The sequence below is a fragment of the Staurois parvus genome, unplaced genomic scaffold (genome assembly GCF_062004578.1).
Source record: "Staurois parvus isolate SC_StPar_1 unplaced genomic scaffold, SC_StPar_1.0 ptg000108l, whole genome shotgun sequence".
Taxonomy (NCBI): domain Eukaryota; kingdom Metazoa; phylum Chordata; class Amphibia; order Anura; family Ranidae; genus Staurois; species Staurois parvus.
In genome coordinates, this window is record NW_028317904.1 from 5,740,368 (window position 1) to 5,764,202 (window position 23,835).

The 23,835-nt window shown below is 42.5% G+C and overlaps 1 protein-coding gene and 1 pseudogene across 2 annotated transcripts in view; one reads left to right on the forward strand and one right to left on the reverse strand.

Annotated features, from left to right (window-relative positions):
- LOC149467500 (suppressor of cytokine signaling 3-like) overlaps positions 1 to 23,835 on the forward strand; it is a 243,333-nt gene that overhangs the window by 185,647 nt on the left and 33,851 nt on the right. The gene's annotated exons all lie outside the window — the stretch shown is intronic.
- LOC149467501 (uncharacterized) overlaps positions 2,708 to 23,835 on the reverse strand; it is a 28,482-nt pseudogene continuing 7,354 nt past the window's right edge.

The following is a 23,835-nucleotide window of genomic DNA, read 5'->3' on the forward strand; positions in this document are numbered from 1 at the left end:
CTCAAATTTGGCACTAAATGGCCTTTATAAGGAAGCCCTGCACTTCACTCAGGTGCTGGTTGATCTCTGGCTCCCTAGTACCTTCATTCCCTTGCTATCCTGACTTGTGATTTCCTGTTAACAACTCGGCTTGCTCCTGGACCTGTCTGCTCTGTTTAACCCCGGCTTGTCTAACGGATCTTCTCTCCTGCTCTCTGTGTATGACGTCAGCTATCCCTTTTGACTATGTCTGCTCCGTTCCCCACCTGGCACCCGACCTTGGCTCCAACTGGTTATCCTGTGATCCTCTGTTCTCTGGAAGACCTGCATACCTCGCACAGGCGCTTTCTGTTTGCAGACCCCATCTCAGCGCATCAGCTGTGCTCCTGGGTGGACCAACAAACAAGCACTCCCACAGGTGACCTGTGCTACTGTGGGCCTGACTCCTGCTGTCCCACCTTCAGGGGAGTCTGGAATTTAGCCGCAAGGGAAGCCCTCTCTCCACTGGCCTCTGTCACAAGGTACGTGATAGTATCAACCAGCCAATATGTCTGAGGCTGAAAGAGGTGCTTCCGCACTAGAGACCCTATGCCAACAGATGACGGCCCTCACGCAAGCAGTTAAAGATCTGCAGGAAGGATACTTCCAGCTGGAAGGATGCCTTCATTCGCTTACTACTTCCGCGACTTCTGCAGACCAGAGTCCGTTGGATAGTCTGAGCCCTATAGTCACACCAGCCCATCCGCCTCCTACCGCTACACCTGCTGTGGTACTACGGCCTCCAGAGCCCAGGGTCCCCATCCCTGAATGCTTCCTAGGGAACTGTTTTGCCTCAAAACAAAGTGTTTTTAACACTACTACAATCGCTCACTAATACACAGATTAGGCTTAATAAGTATTAAAGCTAAACATGATTTATTGAATAAGTTCTTTTAGTATAATAACATAAGAATTGTCAGAATTGCAAATCATATTTAGATCGTATTATAGCAAAAATAAAGCATCAATACATCACCGGATATTGTAGCATCACCTGTTGCCCAACGACTGGGGGACTCCAACAATCAGCAAGGGGAAATCCGGGAAATCACCGCAAGGCACTTCTGCCGCATCTTCAATGAGTCCCAAATTCCCCTAGAATCCCCCTTCTTTTATATACATAATTTGGAATGTCCTTATCTACTGCCATGCGCAGTATCTCCTGGTTATATAACATCATGTATGATTCTGCGTAGTAGTTAGTCAACACGTGATCGGCTCGTGCTGTCATGCGTAGTTACATAGTTTCTTTCTCCTAGTAACTGGTTCAGGGTCCAGGCAACCGGGTCCTCCCAGACAGTCATCCCAATCATCATCTGATGAGGAATCCCATACATCAGCATCCCATTTACCCTGGTGAACATTTTGATAATGTTCTAAGTTATCTTTCAACAATTTTTGCCCACATTGCAGAAGAACAATTTTACCTTCTTGTTCTATGTCTTCTGCTCTAGTTGATGGTAATCCTTCATTACCTGATGTAATTTCTTATGAATCGTCCTGTATGCAGTTAGCAAAATCCAACTGCGTCTGCCTAAAGCTACTACATCACCTGCCTTGGCAGGGATCCCCATGAGTACATTTACAACATCAAGGGGTTCGACACCTTTTAAACCTAAAGCTACTGCATCACCTGCCTTGGCAGGGATCCCCTCGGGTACATTTACAGCATCAAGGGGTTTGATACCTTTAAACTTACTATCCCACGATTCTGCCAACCCTGCACCTGACAATTCCTGTGCTAAAATATAAGTAGCCTCGGTCCAGCTGGGAATCTCCACCTTATCAATCTTATGCTTCATTTTTTGCTTAAACATATCTGGTTCTTTTCTAAAATGCCAGGTAGCTAAATCTCCGAAATTTGTTGGCAAAATGCCAAATGTCAATATTTTGCACAGAGGCCCCCTGGTACCTAGGGGTCAACGTGCAAAAATCAGTTCTTCAAAATAAACTTCCTATTAGGAGATATTTCTACTTGACATCCTGCCGACTACGCCAATTTATGTTTTGCCTCAAAACAAAGTGTTTTTAACACTACTACAATCACTCACTAATACACAGATTAGGCTTAATAAGTATTAAAGCAAAACATGATTTATTGAGTAAGTTCTGTTAGTATAATAACATAAGAATTGTCAGAATTGCAAATCATATTTAGATCGTATTATAGCAAGAATAAAGCATCAATACATCACCGGATATTGTAGCATCACCCGTTGCCCAACAACTGGGGGACTCCAACAATCAGCAAGGGGAAATCTGGGAAATCACCGCAAGGCACTTCTGCCGCATCTTCAATGAGTCCCAAATTCCCCTAGAATTCTGTTATATACATAATTTGGAATGTCCTTATCTACTGCCATGCGCAGTATCTCCTGGTTATATAACATCATGTATGATTCTGTGTAGTAGTTAGAGTTGACGCGTAATCGGCTCGTGCTGTCATGCGTAGTTACATATTTTGATAGAATGCACATCTGGTGAATATCAGCCATATCTCTGGTTTCAACTGGTTTTAACTGGTTTTATCCAGTTTAATGTACACTTCCAACATGTTGTTTTGAACTCCAGTTACCTATCTAATGGTTATAATCGTTAGCATTATGACAGTTGAATGTCAATCACTCCTCATCCATGCATCCTATACACTCATGTCACATATGTATCGCAATCGGTCCTTGATTGAAACTCAAATGACATAAGTCGCCATAACAGGTTTTTTGCTAAATAATTTGTAAGCTATATAACAATTCCATAAAATTTTGATAATGCTATAAATATAATTACCAGCAGAGGGTGCACTAGAAAATTCAAAACCTTAGTAGCCAAGGGAGAATAACCCAGAAACACATCCCACCAATGATGGGAGGTAGCGTCAGCTATGCTAGATCCTAGTTTTATCAGTCTTCCACTTGATATGGTCGTAGTCACCACATGTTGTGCAATTGTAGTGTTCAAATATTCAATATGTTGTTGAACTTCGATTGATTCATCCATTAATTGTTTCAAAATTGTTAAATTAAATTCCCAAATGGGAATTTCCAATGAATACATTTTCCAATATTCCTGAACCGACTCATCCTTATCTCCTTGTAATATAAAAGTTTCATTATGCCACATTAACCACTTGAGCTCCTGAGGATTTACGCCCCTTAATGACCAGGCCTTTTTTTGCTGTTTGGTGCTGCACTAATTCAAATGATAATTGCGCGGTCATGCAATGCTGTACCCAAACTAAATTTACGTCCTTTTTTTCACACAAATAGAGCTTTCTTTTGGTGGTATTTTATCACCTGTGCGCTTTTATTTTTTGCGCTATAAACAAAAAAAACACGAAAATTTTGAAAAAAAACAATATTTTCTACTTTCAGCTATAAAAAATATATCGTAAACTCAAAGTTAGTCATAAATTTAAGCCAAAATGTATTCTGCTACATGTTTTTGGTAAAAAAAAATCCCAATAAGTGTATATTGATTGCTTTGTGTGAACGTTATAGCGTCTACAAACTATGGTATAGATACTGTAATTTATGCCTTTTTTTGCTATACAGCGCTGCACTAATTCAAATGATAATTGCGTGGTCATGCAATGCTGTACCCAAATGAAATTTACGTCCTTTTTTTCACACAAATAGAGCTTTCTTTTGGTGGTATTTGATCACCTGTGCGCTTTTTATTTTTTGCACTACAAACAAAAATACACGAAAATTTTGAAAAAAAACAATATTTTCTACTTTCAGCTATAAAAAAATATATCGTAAACTCAAAGTTAGTCATAAATTTAAGCCAAAATGTATTCTGCTACATGTTTTTGGTAAAAAAAAATCCCAATAAGTGTATATTGATTGCTTTGTGTGAAAGTTATAGCGTCTACAAACTACGGTATAGATAATTTGAAATTTACAAAGCTTTTACTTTCTGACCGCCAATCACATCACAGGTGCTAAAATACCAGGATAGAACAAACACCCCCAATTGACCCCTTTTCGGAAAGCAGACACCCTAAGCTATCTGCTGAGAGACATATTGGCCCTGATTCACTAAGATGTGAGTCTATCAGCAGAGTCTGACCATTCAGGCAGACTCCGGTCAATCAATCAGTCGTCTGACCAGCGTCTAGCAAGCTCATTAACGAGCGTCTACTGACTACTTTGCTATTACTAAATGTGGTATCCCGTCTGGCACATGTTTAGGTGCAATACCGGATATGTTCGCTAGATGGCGCACAAGCGCGGGCTTTATTAATATTGGCGTTTTTATGATGGCAAAAGAGAATTCTTAGAATGTAATAAATAGTACACCTGTATTAGAATTTTCTATTTTCTTCTATTTCTTTTTTTTGCAGTGTCTCCAAAATGATCAGGAAACTAATGCATTTACTAATGAATGTCATACATTCTGTATTCAAATGTTAAACATTTTCACACTTATATCTCAAATAATTTATATACTTCTAATTTCCCAATATAATTATATATCTTCATTCTCTTTAATCACGTAACTATTCTATGGTAAAGACAAGTGCAGTGCTATAAATGCATGTGATCAATAATGAACGCATGTAAAAACCAAAAAGTGCAAAGAATTGCAACAATGATGTAATATTGTAAATGGTGCTAAAATAAGTTCATAGAATCATTCCTGAATAATGGAATGTCCTTCGTGTGAGAGTACCAACTCAGAGAGTGCCTATGAATGGCACGTGTGGTCTCTTCGTGACGGACAGTAGTGCATGAACTCGTGAAAGGTAAACCACCCTTGGGACTGGTCTACACTCACCAGAACAAAAGTATTAATGTGCATGGGTTATACACATCACACATCTGGGGGTGCAGCGGTATGCTGGCAGCTAAGGGTTAGTCATCCAGCTCCATCCATCCATCAGGGTAGGTGCCCAAATGGTCCTGGGGAGGAATTAGCTCAGCCACAGGAGCCAGAAAGGTGCTCAATAGTGTAGTACACTGTCACAAGGGTGGATGACCTTTCACGAGTTCATGCACTACTGTTCGTGGTTATATTTATCTTGTGTAATACCATTTTAGTAGTCTATATCATTTGACCAGCGCTCGCTCTATCATTTTTAAACAATGTAACTATTCTACATTATAGCTCAAACTGTCTCCCACAGTGGATTAGTGGTTAGAGCTCAGAACTTACAGCACTTGGGTCATGGGTTCGAATCCCAGTCATGGCTACAGCCTAAAAAATGGAGATCAATTTTCTGGGTTGTGTCAGTGCCAGGAATATTGATCAATCAATTATGATTTTGCCTAATGACTAGAAAGTGGATGAATGTTACCTATGTACTCTTCTGCCAATTAGGAAATGTGCAAGTTTCATGCCGTGTATATTTCATTGTAACATTTTTCTCTTTTAAATCTGTCTCCTTATACAACTTGACCCCCTCCCCCACCCCATCATCACCTGTCCCATATGCAAATCTATGGATCACCGCCCCACTCTTTAACTATCTATTTACTGATCAAGTGAATGTGTCTCATTTTCTATCAGCTACAGCTCAGATCTCACATTATTATACAATTGCTGATTGTATCTCACCACTAGTCTGATTGAATTCACAATTCCTGGTCAGTCCCGTTCCCTGACCTCTAATAACCTTTAGGGCCAGTTTACACTACATGTGTTTCAGTTGCTTTTTCGGCATCACAAACGCACAGAAAGAAGGTTATGTGGTTGTCAATGTCATAGTTCACATCAGCGCTTGCATTTTCAGTGCATTGCAGGTGCTGTAAACAAAGTTGACCACGCTGCATTGTTTCTGCACAGAACTGTACTGGAACACATTGAAACGTCCTTGAATGTACTAAAACGCACATGTCCCTAACTACATTGAATACAAAGAAAATAGAAAAAAATAAGTGGAAGGGATACAAAAATGCAATGTAAACATGTCCAAAACGCATCCAAAATGTACTGGAACACACTAAACATGCATGCCAAAAGGGCATGAAAAAACCCCATCAGGAACACATCTAGACTGTTTCTATAGTGTGAACTGGCCCTTAGGACTTGTTCACACCATTGGTGGTGCAGAAACGCATGCAAGAACACACATTTTCCAGCACAGCAAAGAAATGCAATGCCCTCTGTAGATGTGCGCAGGTACCATGATGAAAACGTTATTGCACCTACACACGTCTATTAAAAACAGCCCCATTCACAGCCACAAAAACGCATGGCACCACAATACTGTGCGGTTAGGTGCAACACACTTGGAAAATAACATGCCTGCAGTATTTTGGCATGTTTCCACATGTTAAGCAGCCCATTGAATTCAATAGGCTTTGTGAAAAAATAAATATAACAAACACAAAATGCCACATTCACACAGGTCCTCTGACCTGTACAGCATGAATGAGTGGGTTGTTTATGTGGCTAGAGCCACCTGTTACACTATGGGGACACAGCAGCTGTATGAACACAGGTTTTAATCTGACAAGTGTGAAGGCGTGGGGAAGTGGCCCTGAATGCAGGATCTGCAGTATTCACATAGTGTAACAGGGTGCATGCTAATGGCAACAGCCACAAAAACCAAACACTGATTCGCACTCTACAGGCCACAGCACCCATGTGAATGAGCCCTCAATTACACAACGTTTGATTTATTAACTCAGTACAGTTTTATCATTTGGATTGAACAGGAATTTGTTTGTGATTGTGTCCATGAAGAAAATGTTGTGTATTGTTACCATATATATATAATTTGGATATTTTCTCTGGTGGTGGGGGCCTGTCAGGTATGCTGTATGGGGCCCCGTGATATCTAACAGTGGCCCTGGGTGTATGCTTGTGTCTGTGCCACCTGTATAGTTAGGAAGAACAATAAGTTCTTCTATGGAGTATATTGAACCTCTGCTATGTACCTCAATGCATCTAGGGATCGGCCACGTTTTCCTATGAAAAATAACAAAATTTGTTGTAATGTTTCCCCTGAAGCAAGCGTGAACTGACCCCTTCATATTATAAAGCAGACCGAATTAGCATTTTCCACAATTATGCATAGGCCAGATCTGTGTGCCCAGATAGGCCCTACTAGTGGCTATTCTATGGACAAGGTACACTTTTCTGTATGCCTGATCTTTATTGAGCTGCAATAGTCAATACGCTGCAATGGGCAGAAATATTTGGAAACAAACCACATGAGCTCAAGTATCCAAACGTGAATGTTCCTTCATAGCAAGCCTCCATGATGTACTGTATGGGCCTGGCCCACTCCAAATGAATGCATTGTTCTGGTAGGTCCTCCTATGACAGACTTTAGCTACTTGTGGAGGACATTGCACTGACTTTTCCTCAGATTGCATATTATCTGGCGATCTGAAGTCTCAGGAATACAATCAAGAGGATCTGACACTTTTTTAAGGTAACAAAAAATAGTCTTTAATATACTCAACATAAAAATAAGCCAACATGGCTAAAACATATCTTGAAAATATGGGGACTCTGATATCCGGCGACAGTCCGTTCACGAACGAGAAGCAATTCTGCACCCTTAAAACCAACACAGAGGAAAGGGATGGTCAAATTGCTGTGCTGCTTCCAAACCACCTCTGGCATGCCAGGGTCTTTATGAAGGTCCTCAATGCCAATTCTTGCCTGCGGCCACAAAATATCCACTGGCCACAAGTGAAGGTGAGTGGAGGACGTGAAGGTGGATTTCTACCAGCTTCAACCGCAAGCAGTACCACTCCTGAAAAATGAGAGCAAATAATCATTGACACGTCATCATGACAGTCAATTCTCAGTGCAGGCTATCTAGAGTGTCTTTCCTTTTTAACCATTTCAAGAGTTCAAGGAAACATTCTTGGAGCATCTACTGTGTTTGGAAAGGCCCAAGGTCCCCCCCTCCCCCAGGCACACTAATGCTTACTTGAAGTGGATCCCCATCCTGATTTCATGATGTGCTTGAAAAGCTTGCCTCTCTGGTATACGTGGCTCATGAAGAAGTGTTCTTGGGATCACACCAAAACAAGGTGCTTGTTCGGGGAGCAATGGACAGGAGAGAGGGGCCAAGGAATGCTGGCATGGGAGCAGCTAAATGAATGATTTTGGCTGCTCTGTGGTAAGCGGCTGCTTTTTAAAAGTCAGCAGCTACCGTTTTTGTAGCTGATGACTGTTATTTTTTGATAGGTGGAGTGTAAATCCGCTTTAAATGTACTGTACAGCATTTCTGACAAACGCGGCTTAAGATATGGTGTGGCCCTAGGGTCAATGTGTGTTTAGAATGCTTCCAAAATGCACATACAATAACACTACATCCAAATGCATGTTCCATTTCTATAGCATGTTAAACAGAAGAAAAATGCACTTCCATAATGTTAACATGCGCAAGTAAAAGTAGACAAAATACACATCCTTTTATTCTGGCTTCACATACATGCATTGTGGTCTAACACCGCACTCCTGGGCAAATCACATGCAATTTGTGTGCGTTGCAATTAGAGACAAACATTTTGCACACCTCAAATTGCACCGCATCCGGGCCAAAAATGTGCAGGACCCTTTTTCAGGGTATTCACATGGGTGTGAATAGGCATGCGATCCAATTTGGCAAATCGCAATATGCTTTGTGTACCAATTTTGGTGTGTTGTTAACTTCACCTAGAAAGCCGCAGCAGGTGGCATGAAGGGGTTGTGGTTGTGATGCGGTGCAGCGCTTGCACAGAAAACACTGCAAATTTCACATCGCATCTGTGTGAAACCAGAATGTGCCAATATGTGGCTTGACAAAGCACAGTGGTCAGTGCAGATTATTTTCAATCCATGTTTTTTTACACTTTTCATTCACTGGTTTAACTCAGGTGATCGTTAATCACAATTATCTCCGGAGATCACATGCAGCCCCTCAACCATCTACACATATCTCTGGAAATCTATACAGATCTCCTTGAAAAAAAGTCTCCTCTCTTCTTCGGAAAACAATTGTCCTCCACCTCATAAACAGGGGGACAGAGAAGACTTCTCCTTGATAACTAAAATCAGATTAATTATCTGTGCTTAATAAACATACACCAATACTGCATATGCATTGTATTGTCGAAGGCATTGCACACTAATGCATTGCACACTAGAAATGTCAAATGCGTTAGTGTGTACAGTGCATGAGTGTAAAATGCTTTAGTGCACACTGCAGTGTACAACGCATTGCACACTGTAATACACTGTACAATGTAATACCGTGTACACCCACAGATTGTAGACTGTAATGCAGGCCATAGATGGGTCGAAAATCGGCCGATTTTTTGGCCGAAAATAAAATCGGCCGATTTTCGGATCGTTAGTGGGCTATTTGTTCGGCCATTTTTCGGTATTTTGGCAGATTTTTTTTATCGGTAAAGTTGGAAAAAAAAACGGCCGATTTTCGCGGCAATAATGGGCAAATCGGCCGATTTTTTACCGATAAAAAATCTGCGCATGAGCAGTGACCTGCAAGAGGAAGACAAAAAGAAGAAAAAGAAGAAGAGGATGAAGAAGAAGAAGAGGATGATGATGATGAAGAAGAAGAGGATGAAGAGGAAGAAGAAGAAGAGGATGATGATGATGAAGAAGAGGAGGAGGATGATGATGAAGAAGAGGATGATGATGATGAAGAAGAAGAAGATGATGATGAAGAAGAAGAAGAAGAAGAATGAAAAATAAGAGGAATTCCAGCCCGGCAAAAAGTGTCCCTGCAGAGAGCTCTGCTATTTCTTTGACAGTTCTTTGACAGTTCCTTGACATTTACAGTGGTTGAACATTGTATCTATTTGTTTACGAATAAAAACATCTGTATCCTAAATGGATACAAATAGATACATTGTTGCAACCTCTGTAAATGTCAAGGAACTGTCAAAGAAATAGCAGAGCTCTCTGCAGGGACACTTTTTGCCGGCTGTAGACGGGATGAAAATCGCCGATTTTTCGTTTTTTTAAAAGAAAAATCAGCCTTTTTTCTCCCCGTCTATGGCCTGCATAATGCACTGTACACTGTCGTGCAGGATAGAGCTACGCATTACACACTGTGATACGCTGTCCACTGTCATGCAGAATCCAGCAACGCATTGCACACTGTAATACCATGTACACCAACACATTGTAGAATGTAATGCATTATACGCAGTATACATGTCCAGATATTCAAAGATTAGCCATGAAGGCCTAGCTGGTTACCTATTTGGCGACCGCAGATAGCCGAATAATGCTACACTGCATCCAGGCAGCTCTGGGAGGGCGTCATATGACATCCTGGCAGAACGCGCTCTCCGTGATTGCTGTGTCCTAAGGACACAGCTGATCACGTGATGTGGTAAAAGGCCAATCACAGCAACTTTTTACCATGTGATCAGCCATGTCCAATGACACGCTGATCACAGGGAAATGCATTTGCCGGGTCTTGGCTGCACTTTCATCACGCTGTCAGAATGTGTGGAAAGTACTGCCGAGAACCAGCAGTTATCAGAGCAGGGGTCAGCACCGATGATCAGTGCCCACCAGTGCCACCCAACAGCTCCGCCCACCTGTGGCCAGCAGTGCCACCCACCAGTGCTGCCTCATCAACGCACATCAGTGTTGTTAAATTACCGGTTTACCAAATGTTATAATATAAACAGACTTTTATTCATTATGAGCTATTTTGTTGTTTATCGAGCAAAAAGTAAAACACACAGCAGCAAGTCAATACCACCCAAAGAAAGCTCTATTTGTCTGCAAAAACTGATATAAATTTAAGATGGGTACAATGTGGCATGACCGCACAATTGTCATTCAAAGGGTAACAGTGCAGAAAGATGAAAATTGGCCGGGACAGGAAGGGGGTAGGAGTACCCAGTAGGCAAGTGGTTAATATCATTGACCCATCAATACCCAGGAGCTAATGTACAGATAAGTAGCATGTGCACCAAGTGAGATTCTGCTAGGCCCCACCCAAAATATTGCAATTACCTGTCCCTCACATGTTATAAACATATTTGCAATGGCCACACTTACTTTACATATAAGGATCATCTCCTCAGTTGAGAACTGTGCTCTCGCCATGTCCAAATGCCAACCAAACTTACAAAATATGTCCAACTCCAGAAACCTCCAACCACTGTCATCCACTTACACTCCCCACAACCACTTCAGGGTGCGCGCGCACGTGATGACGGACTTCCAGGATGATAGCCATTCATGCGCCATGGGGACACCTGTTTGGCGCTTGTTTGCAATCGCACATTTTTTGTACGCAATCGCACATTTTTTATGCGCGACTATGATAGCTTTCGCGAATATGTGTTTCTTATTGATTTGTTTTTTTAACCTTGGCTAATATTTGTTGCCAAAGGCCAAAAATCAACAAAGTGTGGACTATTTTATTACTGTAAATTGAATTGTAGAAAACCTGTAGCTGGCTGCACAGTGAATGTGACGTATTCATTAGTACATAATATTGTGGTGCAAGCGGGTTTTTTATTTTTATTTTTTTTTTGGTTTTGAAAAAGCCGGTTTGCACACACTTGCATATTCACGCTCTTATAAGCTACATTTGAGCAGATTATATTAAGTATACAAAGTAACTATTAAGGTTGTTCATATATTGAACATAAAATAAACACAAAAACATCGGTCAAACATTTATTGATTAAATATATCTTCATTTATTTGGTCAGCAGGAACAAGTAGGTACAGTCAATATCTTGGTGAGTCACAAAAATAGGATTGATGTGGCAAAAATAAAACACTCCTGCTCATAAGAGCTTACAATCTAAAGATACTTCTAATGAACTGTGCGTGCACAGGTTATAGCAGGAAACAAAGAGGAAGATGAATCAAGTAACATTTTCGTGCACATAGGATTTACTTACACAATCACTTAGTATAAAGATCCATTCACAAAAAAAGTCTACAGATCAAAATATCAAGAAAACAAAGCATGTGAAAAAAACCCCTCCCACCTCTACAAATCCCCTACACATACATTTGTCAGCAGGTTTGTCAGAAAAATGCATTGGAGTCTAAATAAGCAAGCAAAATTAAAACAAGAGCAGATTTTAAACAAAACGATTGACATGTGTGAGGCTTTCAATGCAAAGAGAAAAAACACAATCATTGTGCAATAACACACAAACACACTTTACAAGGCCAAAAATATGCAAACATTTCCAGCCCACTTCCAAACACAGCCTGAGTGGTGTCTGGGGCAATTCAGCACAAAATCTCTTCTTCCCCCAAACCACACCATGCAAGGACTTAGTCAAAAACCACACGGCCTAGTAACAGGCCAAATCACTCACTACTGCACATCTTTATATAAGCTAGGTTGTATTTGGAGCACGCCAAACAAGGCCCCACACCCAATTAAGCCACACCCACCACTGACCTTAATTTGGTCAGTGAAAGTGTGTTCACCTGATGAATCCGCTTCCTACCTGCATTAACCCTTGGTGTACAGGCCCCACAAATCAGAAAGATATATACAGTGAAATGTACGTGTGCAGCATACAACAGGACATTGAGCAGGGATGTGAAAGGGAACCCCAATTGGAACCTTTATTGCTACTATGGTCACAATTCCCTCCAGATTCTCACATGAGTTAAGACAGTCACATGACCACATCTTGTATGCAATACTGAAAATGACAAATCGATTTGACTATTATGGTGAATTTCCCATCAATTGGCAAAACACTCCTGAAATCAAACATCACCAAACATTACACTCTGGGCAAAGCTGATTTACAAATCATGCAACTTACAGTAAAGTTGACCATTTCAATGCAATTTTCAAGACATCTGACACAGATCTCTATGCAAATTGCCACTAAAGTAGTACATGTACTACTTAAGAAATCAGTGTTTGAAACGCACCCATGTGGTCGCTCTAATAGCAGACAATAGGGTGCAACTTTGCAGACGATTTACAACTTGCATGTTGTGCAAATCACATGCCAAGTCCCACTCAATGTGCACGCTATTGGAGCATTCATATTGTTGTGGTTCAAACTTGGTCGGAGCCGCAAGTAATAATAGAGTAATGAATACACTACTTTTCATGCAATTTGCTGAGAGATCGGTGTCGAATGTCTTGCAAATTGCACTTGAAATCACCATGTACCCCGACTTTGAAATCATGCAACTTCTATGCAAGTCACATGATGTGACTGTGGTGTCAATAACACCACTTAGAAATCTGCTTTAATGTGACCGGGTGGCCCCCAGTAACATTGTTTGCGATTGCCATGCAATTGGCATGACAGGCGACTTGCAAATCGTAGACCAAGTCGCACCCTATTGGCCACTGTAGGCTCTGTTCACATCCAATTGGATTGTGAACTCGTGCAACTTCACTGTAAGTTGGGCAATTGCCGCATCGGATTAGATGTGACAGTGGTGTTGGCCCCCAGTAACATTGTGTGCAATTTGCCATGCAAAGAGCAAGCTGCTGGCCATGCCAATCACATGACAAGTCACATCCAGGGTGTGCAATTTCAGGTGCGATTTGTGCATTGACATCGTGCCTGATATTGGATATAATGAATGTGAGTGTATTAACATACGCCATTTGTTGCAGCGAGAGTTCAAAGGTATTTGAGAATTGTGGCCATTTATTAGCAATTTAACATCTAGACTCAAATAGAAATCGCAATGCTACACACAATTGAAAACACAACTAGTTAGTAATTCTCTAGAAAACACAGTAAAATTGACAACTTAAAGAGTAATTTTCAATTGCATATAGTGTGAACGAAGCAGGAAAATCAACAAAGGAAATAAATCTTTGAAGGCGTGCGGTACCTGCCTGCTGGGATAAGGGTCTGCTATGCATTTGGGGGAAAAATGCACGCCAGTATTTGTGACAAGTTTGATGTGTGGATTCACCAACCAAGTCTTTTCTCTCTTGCTCACTCTTCTGAATGTCTCTCTTTATCACTCTTCATATGTATCTCTCGCTCACTCTTCTTCTTCTCACTCTTCTCTCTCTCTGTCAGCTCTTTGCTTGCCAAATCCTTCACAAAAGTGGGTGGAGTGTAAACCATCATTATCAAATCTATTAGTGATTCAGGCCCTTATCTTATCCCATTGTATGACATTCACATAAGGTGCAGCTTTGAAGGTGTTTCAACAGACAAGGCCTCATTCTAATTCACATTTTAGGGATCATTTAGACAGAAAGCAAAGATGTTGCCAGAACATCTATTTGAAGACAGCCACACACGGAGATCATGCTACTACCTCGCCGGGGTTGGGATTCAAACCGACAACCCTAGAGTTGTGAGGCAGTAGTGCTAACCACTAACCCACGGAGCTACATTGCTAACCCTGCCTGTATTTCTGTGTTGTGAATCAATCCTAGGTCCCTGGGCAAGGTCAGTGTAACTAGCCAGATATCTCCAATGTGACACAAATGTTGTGCTATGTTGCCAATTCAGATGTATGTTGGTTCTATGTATCCCAATACAAAGGATTGCAATACTAATACAGGCGTACCTCAGTTTACCAACGCCTCAGGGAACGTCATATTTGGGGTACAAATGTCAAACCATTTCAGTTAATTGGTCTGTTTACAAATGTTTGAATAATTTGGTATGGGCATGTGGCCTGGTATGGTTCAGGAGGGGGGGAGGCGCTCGCTCCTCCCCCCCCCCTTTCCTGACCTGCCGGGCTGCATGCTCGGATAAGTATGTGTTATTTAATTTCAGCGTGGAGTTACCCCTTAACATCCATACGAGACCCGAAGGGCTTAGTATGGATGGGAGGGGGGACCCCACGCCAGTTATTTAAAGAACTGTTTATAAATCACTGCAATACTTTGACATTCAACTGTCAGTGGGGAAATCCGCCGACAGCTGAAACATGAGCGCTGCATTGGTTTTCACTACTAAAACGCCGCATGAGTTGATAACATAACTCATGCGGGATTGTAGGAGCGACAGCCATGTGTTAATGTTTCAACTGTCAGCGGGGTTCCCCACTGACAGCTGAATGTAAAATAATTCCCTTTATTGCATAAATAATAAAAAAAAAAGCGTGGGGTCCCCCCTCCCATCTGTACCAAGCCCTTCGGATCTGGTATGGATATTAAGGGGGAACTCCACGCTGGAATTAAAAAAAAAACAGCGTGGGTCCCCCTCAATATCCATACCAGACCCTTATCCGAGCATGCAGCCCGGCAGGTCAGGAAAGGGGGGGGGGGACGAGCGAGCGCCCCCCCCCCTCCTGAACCATACCAGGCCACATGCCCTCAACATGGGGGGGGTGCTTTGGAGCAGGGGGGCTCCCCCCCCCCAAAGCACCTTGTCCCCATGTTGATGAGGACAAGGGCCTCTTCCCCACAACCCTGGCCGGTGGTTGTGGGGGTCTGCGGGCGGGGGGCTTATCAGAATCTGGAAGCCCCCTTTAACAAGGGGGCCCCCAGATCCCGGCCCCCCCCCTACGTGAAGGATTCTGCGGTACACGGTCCCGCAGACTCATTCACAAAAAAACTAAGTGTGGTGTAAAAAAAACACAGTACAGGGTCTTTGACAAGTCCTTTATTAGAACAATGTCCCCCGAAGTAGATCCAACGTCAATCGCGGCGGCAGGGACCCGAAAAAAAAAAAAAAGTTCCGCTCCCGTCCGAGGCTTCCAGCCTTGTGAAGAAAAGCCTAGCTGACATTTCTTATATAGGTATGGGGCGGGGCCAGCCGGGAACAGCAAGCATGTGACATGGGGCGGGTCACTCGGATGATGTCCCCGGCTGGCCCCGCCCCATACCTATATGAGAAATGTCATCTAGCCTTTTCTTCACAAGGCTGGAAGCCTTCGGAGGGGAGCGGAACTTTTTTTTTTTCCTTTTTTCGGGTCGCCGCCTCCGCGATTGACGTTGGATCTACTTCGGGGGACAGTGTTTTAATAAAGGACTTGTCAAAGACCCTGTACTGTGTTTTTTTTACACCACACTTAGTTTTTTTGTGAATGAGTCTTCGGACCGTGTACCGCAGACTCCTTCACGTAGGGGGGGGCCGGGATCTGGGGGCCCCCTTGTTAAAGGGGGCTTCCAGATTCTGATAAGCCCCCCGCCCGCAGACCCCCACAACCACCGGCCAGGATTGTGGGGAAGAGGCCCTTGTCCTCATCAACATGGGGACAAGGTGCTTTGGGGGGGAGCCCCCCCTGCCTCAAAGCACCCCCCCATGTTGAGGGCATGTGGCCTGGTATGGTTCAGGAGGGGGGGGGCGCTCGCTCGTCCCCCCCCCTTTCCTGATCTGCCGGGCTGCATGCTCGGATAAAGGTCTGGTATGGATATTGAGGGGGACCCACGCTGTTTTTTTTTTTAATTTCAGCGTGGAGTTCCCCCTTAATATCCATACCAGACCTTAAACGGCTTGGTATGGATGAGAGGGGGGACCCACGCTGTTTTTTTGTTTTTGTTTTTTTATTGCGGACCTTTATTTTTACATTCAGCTGTCAAAATAAATATTATCTAGACCTTCAAAATCAGTAAAATCATTACAGAAATAATTATAAAGGATAAGAAACAAAAATAGAATCACTAGAACTAAGGAAATCTAATCAGATTACATGAAGATATGCCGAGTGCTGTTTATTAAACACAATAGTCACGACCGAGTGCCGGCTGTCAGAGGACTCCACAGTAAGATTCACTATTAGTCAGTGGCTAAAAAACAAACGCCCATGGCAGAGGTCTAAAATGTGTTCTGCACATGCTCAGTTCTATCTGCCAAAGACACTGCACGGGCGTCTAGATTTTTACTGTGTCGATTTCCTTGAAAAAAAATGATTTTTAACACATTCTTAATTTTTTTGGAAATAGCAGATATTGTTTAAAGTGAAGTCCTGATATTTGGCAAAGCAAATTTCTAAGTGAAAATGTCTCTGCAGTGATTTTTCATGGTGTTAGACGTGCTTCTTAGCAAGTCTGCTTTGTGAATCTGATTCCGGGCGTGTGTCTTTTTGTGAATTAGATTGGGCATCTGCTTATGGGCTCTGGTCAATAGTGAATTAGGTTGCAGGGTAAAAAATAGACGGACGCCCATGAAAATTGGGCTTAAGCCCATGAATATGCGCCCACGCCCAATAGTGAATCAGGGCCATTGTGTCCATGGAAGATTTTTTTTTTTTCTGGAAAATGACACAAACGTTTTTGTTTGGGTTTTTCTTTACACAAAATTGTCATTTAAATGATTTATTTCTTGCACAAGCCATGGGTATATGTGGAATTACACCCAAAAATACATTCTGCTACTTCTACCGAGTATGAGGATACCACACGTGTGACACTTTTTGGGAGCCTAGCCACATACAGGAGCCTGAAATCCAATGAGCACTTTGAAAGCCTGAAGGTGCGTAACTTCTTCATTTCACTTCCCCACTACCTATCACAGTTTCGGAGGCCCTGAAATGCCAGGATAGCACTAAACCCCCCAAAATGACCCCTTTTTGGAAAGTAGACACTCCAAGGAATTTAAAAAGAGTCATAGTAAGTATTTTGCAGATCTCATTTTTTCTCACAAGGTTTTGAAATATAAAAAAGAAAAGAAAAAATATGTTTTTATTTTCTTTCTTCATTTTCCAAAAACTTGTGGCAACAAATGAGATCTTCAAAATACTTACCATGCTTCTTATCAAATTCCTTTGGGTGTCTACTTTCCAAAAGGGGGTCATTTGGGGGGGTTTGGTGCTATTCTGGCATTCCAGGGCCTCCGAAACTGTGATAGGTAGTCAGGAAGTGTAATGAGGAAATAAAGCCCTTTAAAAGCCTGAAGGTGCTTATTGGATTTTGGGGTCCTGTACTTGGCTAGACTGCCAAAATGTCTCTCATGTGTGGTACCCCCATACTCGGGAGAAGTAGCAGAATGTGTTTTGGGGAGTAATTCCACATATACATATGGCTTGTGTGAGCAAGAAATTATTTCAATGACAATTTTGTGTAATTTTTTTTTTTTGTCATTTTCCAAAAACTTGTGGTAAAAAAATAAATTCTTCTATTGATTCAACATGCCTCTCAGCAAATAGTTTGGGGTGTCTACTTTCCAAAAAGGGGTCATTTTGAGGGGTGGGGGCATTTTATGCCCAGCATTAGAAGTTTATGCCACACATCACTCACTCTTCTAACCACCTGAAGACCAAGCCTTTTCTGACACTTTTTGCTCACATTAAAAAAAATCAGTATTTTTTTTTTTTTTTTTTAAAGAAAGATTTATTGAGTTTTAACAAATAACAACCTCTGATAAATGTAGCTGCAGTCATAACCTCCATATTACATCCATCCTAGTCATGAATATATTAGTATGACAAAGAAACATAGTACAAGTTAGCCAGCAACAAAGGGTAGTGGTACAATGTTATGTCATATCTGATGTGATGAAGGTGTATACACGCCTCAAACTAGCAAAACGTAATTAACTAATAGCAAGTGATGAATGGTGAAAAGGTATTTAACTAACATCATGTCCCACCAATCCTATGTGTGGGATCCAATGCGCAAAACAATAACTGGAAGTCGGGTGGCGAGAGAAGATGTTAATGTTATCAAGAGGTGCAGAAGAATAGGGGGTAAGCATAGAGGAAAGAGGGAAATTGTGAGCGAATGAGATAAACCAATCAGCATTGACAAAAATAGATGGACTTAATAGAGTGTAGAGATGGTGTGTCAGCCGGATTCAGGAAACATTCAGAAGTAGTGGTAAGGGTAGTAATGGCGGTAGAAGTGGTTTTGCTCGGAGAGAGATAGATATAGATAGGAAACCGAGAGACCGAGGTAAGCGGAGCATAAAGAGATGGAAGTTGCTAGATCCTGTGTAGAAAGCGAAGTCAGGAGTTGTATACTTTGCATGCTTTGTATGTGGCGACTATTTATTAAGTATGTATGTATGACATGTCACGGGTCCCGCCATGGAAGATCTGGTAGTATGAAAGACTAACAGTGGCACCCCACCAGACTAATGAAGATCTATGGTGTGCTTACAATATCAGGTGTAGATGAGACAATAAATCACATAGATAACCAATTGGCATATGTGGCTACATGTATCCATATCAACAAGACCTTGTCTGAGTAAAAAAGACCTGCTCCTGTATGGATAAGGAGCCTACAATATAGGACTTCCATTTACTAAAGTAACGTGATTCCTTTGAAGTGTTCGGGGATGTGAGTAGATGGAGTCTGTCCAAACGAAGAAGAGAGTTAAGTTCTTGTTTGATGTCTGCCATAGTTGGGGGGCAGTTGGAAGTCCATTTGCGTAGAATAGCCCTTCGTGCAATTAGAAGACATGTGGATATCCAAGACTTATTATCTCTGAACGATGACGTTTGTGAAGAAAAAAGGCCAATGATTGGCTGTTCCAGAAATCCAAAAAGTAATGGTAGCGGGTGGATAGGCACTCGGAAAGCTGTGATGACGGATATGAAATGGACTACTTGTTTCCAAAATATAACTATAGCTGGACAAGTCCAGAATCTGTGTTGCAATGAAGGTTTTTGCGTACCACACAGAGGGCAGGTAGACAGAGTCAGATCTGCTTTGGAGTAAAGACAAGGCATGTAAGCACGATGAAGGATCTTAAGTTGCTGTTCACGCCAGAATTCATTGCAATTGAAGGCCTAATTGGATTGGAAGCCTGCTAATAAGTGGTCGGCTGTGAATGCATTGTTAAAATCTTTAATCCAGGATTTAACAGCGTTGCAGGACTCAAAGGGTTTGGCAAATAAAAGGTTCAGCGGTCTATATACGTGTATTTCCGTGAGGTCACCAAGACGTCAATGAATGTTGATTGGAATCTGGTAGAAATAGTGGGTGACACTGAGTTGACAAGATTCCTTACTTGGAATATGTAGAAGAAATGGTGTGCCGGAAGTCCGAAAGTATGTAGGACATTGTTAAGAGGCTTTGGGGATCCCGTAAGGGTGTCATACAATTGATGTACTAAAGTTAGGTGTTGATTTCGCCAAGTACCATATGCATCATGAGATTGAGGAGGAGGAAAAGAGGGATTGTGATGTATAGGAAGAAAGCGTGAGAGCCACGGAGAGACCCCCAACTTACGCCTGACTTCCCTCCATGTGATTAGGGTGTCGCGGATGAGCAGATTATGTTTTAAATGCGGTGGCAAGGAGTTAACATTGGAATGTAGTAAGGCCACGAGATCATAAGGATATGCTATTGCCGATTCCAAGTGATAGTTGGAGTAGTTAGAGGATTGAGTGATCCAGTCTAGTCCTATTCGAAGTAAACAGGAAAGATTGTAGATACGAATATTCGGCAAACCTGAACCTCCCTCGCATCTGGGTAGGAATCATTTATTAATTGCTATGCGGGGACGCTTGCCCTTCCATAGAAAGGTTGATATTGCCCGATTTATCCTCAGTATGTCGCTGTGTTTAAGTAATATAGGAATGGTTTGAAGTGGGTAGAGAAGCTTCGGAAAGCTGACCATCTTAAAAAGATGTGATCTGCCCAGGAGTGAAAGCGGTAAATCCTTCCACATTTCTAGTTCTCCAATAATTTTGGCGATCGTTGGCGTATAATTTAGCGTATATAAGGATGAGGCTAGTTTCCCTATTTTTATACCTAAGTAGGTGATATGTTTGGAGGCGATTTTGAACATCGAGTTTTGAGTCCATGCCGGGGAACGCAAGTGGAATAATGGAAGCACTTCGCTTTTAGAAAAATTAATACGGAGTCCAGAACAGAGACGGAATGTGGAGAAAATATGTTGTATATAGGGTAGGTCAAGGGAAGGGAGTGCGGTGAAAATTAAGATATCGTCTGCAAACAAGGCCAGTCGTAGCTCCTCTTGCCCCACCTGGATGCCATGAAGATCGGATTGAAATAATTAAAAACGTGCTAACGGTTCTAGGGCCAAGTTGAAAAGTAATGGGGATAGTGGGCACCCTTGTCTAGTCCCTTTGTGAAGCGGGATGGGGTTAGACATATGACCCGCCGCTACTACTCGGGCTGTTGGCGACGAGTACATGGTTTGAATCAAATGCATAAACGGACCTTCAAACCCAAACTTTTTCAGCGCCAAAAAGAGCCATTCAAAACTGACATTATCAAACGCCTTTTCGGCGTCTAGCGAGAATATTGCTGCATCTAATAGTATGTCAGTCGAGGCTTGATTCAAGGCCGATATTACCTTCCGTATATTTGAGGCCGCCGATCGTCCCTGCACGAAACCCGCTTGAGAAGGGTGAACAAGAGTGGGTAGAATAATAGCTAGGCGAGAAGCGATAATTTTTGACAAGAGTTTTGCATCAAGATTCAGTAGGGAGATAGGACGATACGAGCCTGGATCTAGCGGGTCTTTATCTTTTTTGGCAATCAACTTAATGTGGGCTTGTGATGCGGAGGGAAGATAGGCACCCCCTGTCTGAATGTTCTGAAACACCGATTGTAATGTAGGTGAGAGGGTTTCAGCCATCAGCTTGTAAAATTCGGCTGTATAGCCGTCAGGGCCTGGAGCTTTACCATTTGCAAGTGACTTGATAGCTAAAGACACATCCGCCAAAGTAATAGGAGCGTTCAGGGCTTGGAGTAGAGCGGGATCTAACTGTGGCAAGGAGACCTGATCTAAGAAGGAGGTAGCTTTTGAAAGGTTTATAGGGTCTGGGCCATAAAGAGAACGGTAGTAGTTTTCCAAAACAGACACAATATCTAGGGGATCCTTTTTCAGTGTTCCCTTCGCGTCTCTCAGGGAAGTAAAGAGGGTAGGTGTAAACGGTTTTTTACAGAGTCTTGCTAACAACTTGCCCGGCTTATTGCCGAACCTATGGAATTGCAGGTCGGTATGCGATTGGTGTATGGCCTCCTGCGCCGCTGCCCATGTATCAAAGCTCTTTTTGGCTGCTAACCATGCGTCTCTATTTTTGTGGGAATTATGATTTGCTAGATCTTGCTGTGCTTGTCTTAATTGAAGGCTAGCTGCTGAGTAATTTCGGAGAAGGTTTTTCTTGTACGTGGCCGTGTATGCTATAATTCTGCCGCGCAGAACTGCTTTACCCGTCTCCCAAAAGAGGTTGGGGTTTGCTCGATGCTCCGCATTCGTTTCACAGAATTCGCTCCAAGCATTATTCAATACCCGTAGCAATTCCTGATTGTGTGCTAAAAATAAGGGAAACCGCCAGGTGCGTGAGTGATGTGTATTTTGCACATGTCTTATAGATATGGAGATCGGGGAGTGATCGGAAATCACTATGTCATGTAAAGCAGAGTCTTCCACATTTTGTAACAGTACGCGATTTACCAAAAAATAATCAATCCTGGATAAGGTGTGGTGTACGAGGGAGAAGAAAGTAAAGTCCCTTCCCTCTGGGTGTGTTAGTCGCCACACATCCGTAAGCTGGAGCGACTCCGCAAAGTTGTTCAATAATGCGTGTGTAGATGTCGAGGTGGGATCAGCTGGGCAATTTAGCGTGACTGGCTTTTGTTTGTCCTCCCTCATGTTCATACATTGATTGAAGTCTCCTCCCAGCAAAACAGGCAGGTGTATAAAATTTGACAATTTTGAGGATAGAGCCTGGAAAAAAGGTTTGGGCGAAGAGTTTGGTGCATATATATTGGCCAATACCAAAGGGGAAGAGTCGAGCAGGACATGTGCCGCAACGTATCGACCCTCCCCATCTGTGTCTAATGTGACAATGTCAGGCGTGAGTCATTTGTGAAACAAGATGAGTACCCCCGCCTTGCCAGAGGAAGATGGTGACCCCAACACGTGTCCCACCCATAATTTTTTCATACGTATGAAATCGGTTTGAGTTAGGTGAGTTTCTTGGAGGAACGCGATATCCGTGTTCATGCGTTTTAGATGACGGAGAATGGCCATGCGTTTATGAGGTGATCTCAAGCCCTTAACATTCCATGAAATTACCCTAAGCATAAATAAATAAATGCAAGGATGATGAGAGGGGTGACCATAACGTTTTGATCAAGTAATAGATCCGCGAGCACAGAGTCTCGGTCTACATGATCTACACTTCCTCGATTCTGTGGGATAAGGAGGGGCGTTTTGGAGTCTCCGGGCAGTAGAGGTAAATAGCAGAGAAAAGACAGAGAAGAAAAGAGAAGGGGGGGACACACAAAGATCAGACCGATCCAACATGGGTCGATCATAAAACTTACAAGAACAATAAACTGTACAGTTAACTCGGACTTCACATTATTCCGCATGAGATCTCCTTTCCATAATCCACGTTACCGGAAATGACAAGATGTGAATCCCGCTCCGAGGAGCCTCGTAAGCAGATAAAGGGAAGGAAGGATGTACCCCCTGCGGCAGCTTAGGCCTGTAGCAAATTGCGGGTAGAGAGATCAGCGCACCTTGTCATCCGCAGCAGCGCAGCACCCAAAATTATAAGTGGATATTACAAATACATTAGATAAGTACCGTTATAAGTAGAGAACAAGAGAACAGGAGAGCGCCCATAAATCCTTATGGAACAGGATTGAACAATGCCAACAATCAATAGCATCTTAACGAAACTAAAAGCACTAGGCGGTGGCCACCAGTGAATAATATTTGCATTGAGATATATCCCGGCCTTCAGGGTGGTCTTGACTTCTTAGCCAGCGTGTTATTGATGCGTTGGCGTTTTGGTGGTTCCTTTCTTGGGCTACGTTGGTCGCGCGGGCCTAATTCCCGTGATGGTTGTGGAGGGCCCATGAGGTCAGAGCAAGTATTTTTTAAGAATAAAAGTGCTTCTTCTGGATGCAGAAACGATTTAGGTTCCCCTGAAGGCGTAGTAAAGCGAAGTGTGGCGGGGTAGGCTAGAGTGAATTTTACCCCTTTCTGAAATAGTGTAGCACAGATTTGTTGAAATGACTTGCGCTTGCGGGAGACC